The sequence below is a fragment of the Bactrocera oleae genome, chromosome 3 (assembly GCF_042242935.1).
Source record: "Bactrocera oleae isolate idBacOlea1 chromosome 3, idBacOlea1, whole genome shotgun sequence".
NCBI lineage: Eukaryota > Metazoa > Arthropoda > Insecta > Diptera > Tephritidae > Bactrocera > Bactrocera oleae.
The window spans coordinates 84,276,797-84,282,701 of record NC_091537.1 but is presented as its reverse complement, the minus strand read 5'-3'; positions in this window follow the sequence as shown (position 1 = coordinate 84,282,701).

Below are 5,905 nucleotides of genomic sequence, written 5' to 3'. Positions count from 1 at the left end.
GATAACACAGTAAATAATATTATATATTTTCATTACAAAACAATTAAATTTTATTAACTTAACAGAAGTAGCATTTCAATGCTATTGTTCGTAAGTATAATATTTGAATTTGCAGTTTAATAATGCATTTTGCGTTATGTGTAACAAATTATACAGATTCAATTTTGGTTATGAAATATTAAGGCGAGTATGAATTCGCCTTAGTTTTCGAATTCAATCTATGTGTAAATAACTTTTGTGATTTTAAATGGCTTTCCAAACCAGAGAACGTAAAATACAGAGAAGGTCCAACTACGGACCAGCGTGTGAATTGTCAAAACCTAACAAAATGCGATGAGCGTGTTTCACCACAGTCGGCTCGGAAGGAGAAATTTTAACAGTGGCGAGTGAACAGAGCTGAGCATTGTATGAAAATTATGCTCAGAAGTTTGCATTGATATTACAGCCGCATGTTAGCTTATATTTTTATACGTTTATATGCAATCATATTCATAGATATGAAATTCCTTTTCTGAATATCTATGATATCATGAAAAATGTATTACATTTTAGTTAAAATATATTACTTCAAAGGAATATTTGCAGTTGCTTTTTAAATATTGCCTATGTTTGATAATATGAAATGCTTTCATATAAGTACATATGTATGTATATGTATCTGCTATGTTTTACTATATATATACATACATAAGTATATAACGCACTAACATAATATCTTCAAAATCTTAATATATTTAAATATAAATATATGCCAATCACACCTTTCATGATTTAAAGCTTACATACATACATACATGTGTATGTACTTATGTAAGTACAATTCAAATTCAAATCAAGTTATTATCATTTATCAGTAATAACATTTGCGCGCACTGCTCAATATGTGCATACATACATACATATGTGCTTATGACATTGCTACCCAAATAATGGATACACAAACCTACATTCATATATTCGTAAATATGTCACTCGCAAAAACTACAAACTTGTTCTACAAAAACAACAATCGTCACAAGTCAATATGTCAGCCAAATAGGCGAAGCCCAAATTTATAGTAAATCACACAACAACAACATTTTCATTCATGAACGCAGGCGTACTTTCAACAAGCAACCTCGCTTCATTCATAAAAACAGACACCCTCTCATCTCCCCGAGCATGCGTTTGCCTACAAGCATCTTTTCGCGACGATGGCAAAAGCTAAAAACCATAAATTGAACAAATTTCTGATATTCCCTCTAGCAGGGAAAAGTTGCAACCACGCAAGCCCACAAAACACAGAAAAAATTGACAAAACTAGCAACAAAGCTTTTGTCGATTTAAAATATTTTACAATTTAAATTTACAATTTTAAAATATTTTTCCGTGTCTCACAAAAATCTGCGTCAATATGTAGGCATGCTCATATATACATTTTACGTTCTCTGACAGTACTGTGCATAAAAAAGCAGATAAGCTTTTTTCCTCCTCCTTTTTTCCTCTCCTTTCTCCTTTTTTTGACGTGGTATCGTATGTAAAAAATATGTTTAAATGCGGTTATATTCCATTCCATTGTATTTTTAAAACAAAATTATGAAGTGAACTCAATACGCTACATCCATTTTTTAATATTTTCATACTTCATATGTGTTTAGCATATTCAATAACGAACGTTTAACTATCAGTTTTTCCATCTTCCAGATCTTATAATGATCTTACAACAAATTAATTCAAAGCAAAATTACTTATTTTATTATTTTATTATAAATGTTATAATTCGCAGATTTAATATTTAGTTGCACCGCTTTTCGCCTTAACTACCGCTTTAATACGTCTCGGCATTAATGTAACCAGGTTTTGAACAATTTTTTCCAAATACCGTCGTGCCAAGTGTCCTTTATAACTTTATCCAAATCAGTTTTGTTCTTCGACTTTTTTCAACTACCTGCTTCTTTACAACGATCCAGAGGTTCTCTATTTGGCTTACCTTGGGGCTATTTCCCGGCCATTCCAATTGGACAATACCGATTTTTTCCAGAAATTCTTATACCTGGCACAAATAAGGAATAAATGATTGGCTTTTTGATTTGAAATTTAAACAAAACACTTCTGAGATTTAAAAAAGAAATATAACTTACCTTGTGAGATTGGTGAAATGTCGCAGAATCGTCCTGAGATATAATGTGCGTTCTTAGAGAATAGTGCTCTTAGCTGACTGGTAGTAAATGCCTCTTTAAAATTGAAATGTAGGCATCTCAGTTCACCTGACCATAAATAAGAGTAAATTCTTTCGTTCCATCTTAGGTGAAGCAGCCCCAAACCATTCTACCAACTGACTGTCTTATAGTAGGCAGTATGCATTCAGTTTTTTACCCTTCGTCAGCTCAATCCAATTCAAAGAGGTTAAACTTCGCTTCATCCGAAAACATCACATTCTTCCAGTGTTCGATAGTCCAGTTTTCATAAACGGTGAAAACGGTTTTTTTGCAGAATGTCTTCCTAAAAGCCCGGCATTTATCAATCTCCTACTCACAGAAGATGAGCTTATTTCGACGCCAGATCCATCCAAGAACTCCTTCCTGATGTCTGCCGAAGATCTGAATCGGTCCTGGATACATATCCGCTTAATCATCCGGGTTTCAGCAGGCGTCGTATTTTTTCGCCGTCCAGAGTCTTTTTGCGCTTCTGCAACTTTCTTTAAAAAATTGGTAATAGATAATTTTCTGAGTCCTACTCTATCAGCAATTTGACATACGGACAATTTTTCTCTTAACGGCATCACCCATTTGCTTCGATCTTGGCAGCTTTTTTAAGAAAACACTTGTCATGTGTCACCTATTTCACTTTTTGGTTGTATGATGTTACAAAAATATTCAAAACTATTCTATTGATACATAAAAAAATCATGTTATTATATAATATTTTTGCAGTTTAGCATTTCTAACGTTGCATTTCAAGGTATACACACAAATATATAAAAGCGATTATTATGTATTTATGTACTCATAAAGAAAATTTTTGCCAGCGGTTACATAAAATATTTATAATACTGCAGATCCTTTTCATTTGCCTTTTATCTGCTGGCTATGCATATTTCAGAGTGTCCTACTGACTTTATTGTAACGATTAAACACCGCGTGTAAATTCTTCATGCATACACAACCACACATATGCCTATAAATAAATAGTTAAGTCGTAGTTGAATGCACCATTTGATGGTGATACCAGCTACCAACGACGTAGCTCATTTGCGCCTCTGGTCATAAATGTACAACAACGCTATAATTTACATAAACCACTCACAGCAATCAAGAACATACACACAAACGTACATGCACACATTTTGTTAAGTCGCGTCATACACTGCGTATAAGTAACGTTTGTAGGCACATCCTCATAGCGGTAAGTTCATTCTACAGTAGTTACACAATGCGGCAAGACAATATAACAATAACCAATCAGGATATGCACATACATATGTAGATATAAGAGGCAACGCCTGTCGTTAATAAGGTAAGTAAAGAATTTCAAAAATTATCAAACTGTGAAACAAACTACCGCCCCTCCAGTTTTAGCTGCTGAATTGTCAACATTTCATTTTTAGCAAACAAAATTAATAAGAAATCACCATTATTTCGCGATATCCATTTTCCATCGATATTCGATCTTCTCAATTAAAGCATTACAATTGGTTGCTACTGATAAAAAAACAGTGCGTAGTGAAATTATTTGCTGTGTTGTATGCTCGTGTTAATTGCAATATAAAATGCTCTCAATCTGATTGAGATTGCAATGCGATTAACCTATTTATGAGTCGTTCATTATCTGACCATTAACAATGGCAATATATGCATTTACTCGTACGTATGATTGGAATTTTAGTTGTTGTAACTGCTGCTTAAGTATCAGAAACTGGAGCGTTTCCGATGGAATGCGACTCTCATATAATATAACATAATTTTTAGTCGAAATTTAGAATTTCGGTTTTGGCATTCATATGTTTCATAAATCGGGTCCATATTGATTACGAAGCATTATCGGATAAACTGCTCCGTCATGGTCTACAAAGAAGATTTTTGAGCAAAAATTTATTTTGAATTTATATCAATAGCAATTTCAAGAAAGCATCGCTTCATTTCACGTGTATATTTGAAGAATACTCTGTCATATAAATATAAATGGCCTCATATTAAACTGCATTCACAATATTGATGTATTATGCGAACATTAAGGCGTAAACCACACGTTCTCTAATTTAGCAGTAACGAGGTTAAGTCGCAGAATGTCAAACAAAAAAATTAAATGATCAAAAATTTTCAGCTCTTCAAGAAAATCTGTTGCGGTAAGGTCTATACTTTCAGTAAAGTGTCCGTCTGTTTGTCTGTATATACGCGAAATAGTCCTTCGGTTTTCGAGATAACGATCTGAAATTTTGCACACGTCCTTTTCTCCACAAGAAGCTGCTCATTTTTTGGAATGATATCGGACCGCTGAACGATCGGAACCAAGTGCTTGTATGGAAAACTTTTTCAGTTGACAAAATATCTCCACGAAATTTGGCATATATTATTACTGATAAAAACGGTGCACTTTCCAAAGAAATTGTTCAGATCGGATCACTGTAGCATATAACTGCCATACAAACTGAACGATCGAAATCAAATCCTTGTGTGGAAATCTTTTGTATTTAATGAGATATCTTTACGAAATTTGGTACAGATAATTTTCCAAGGCAACGCTACAATATCTACAGAAATTTTCCAGATCGGACTACAATAGCATATTACTGTCATACAAACTGAACCATCAAAACAAGTTCTTATATGGCAACTTCGTTATTTGTAAAGGGTATTCCAGCTTCGTTGCAACCGTTTTTTCTTGTTTATAGTGCACAACATACTAAATGAAGAGCTATTTCATTTGAGCCTGCAGCAATGTGTAAAGGTAACTTCTGTTTTCGTACGAATTATGATTTTCAAACTAATTTTTCTGACACAACTAAAGGGTTTTACTTATTTCGAGCTCCTACTAATATGAGGATAAATGTTGGTCTAACATTATCATCGAATATTTTATATATATATATAATAACATGCGAGTTTCGACCAGAGGTGAGATATTTCCAAACCACAAGTAAAGTTCTCATCACAGCTTGAACTTGTCCTCTAATTATCTGTACTAAACAATATTGCTTTTAGCTTGTAAAAAAAGAGATTCAACACTGGAACATATCAATGAAGATCTCTTTCTAGTAAAAAATTAAATATTACTGCAGTGAATAAATATCTGTACAAGAGCTGAATCGTCTTTTGAACTGAGTTGATTGTATTCAATTATATAATGCTTATATATATAGAAATTATAGAGATGGATCACCCTGCATTTAAAATTTTGTTTATGAGGTTACTTTACCAAATCTAGTGTGTACTGCACATCAACTAAAACACATCCTTTCTAATTCCCTTCATTTCGCTTCCCTATTTCACTACTCTCAGTCCACTAAGAACAACTCATATACAAACATATGTTAATGTCCAATACAATTGACTTCAATTAATATCTCGATAAACGGCAACTGAGTACGAAATATTTACAATAACAATAACAAAGGCAAAAGGTTCAATTATAATACAATTTGCGTAGGAGAGGTTAAGCTGCTGCCGCAGCACATCTTAATTAGCATATTAACAGAGATAGTTTCGCAATTAAAGCATATAAAGAGTATGAATAGATGTGTGAAACTATTACAATGAGATGAACTCCAAATCAACAATCAATTGTTAAGGAGTTCCAAAAGCGTATACTTGCATTAAATGATGTTCACGAAGATGTTTGTGTCTGCATGTTAATAACAATTCGTCCACCATACATATTCAATTTAATCTAAACGAACTAACAATAAACTGAACACTTCCCAATTCAT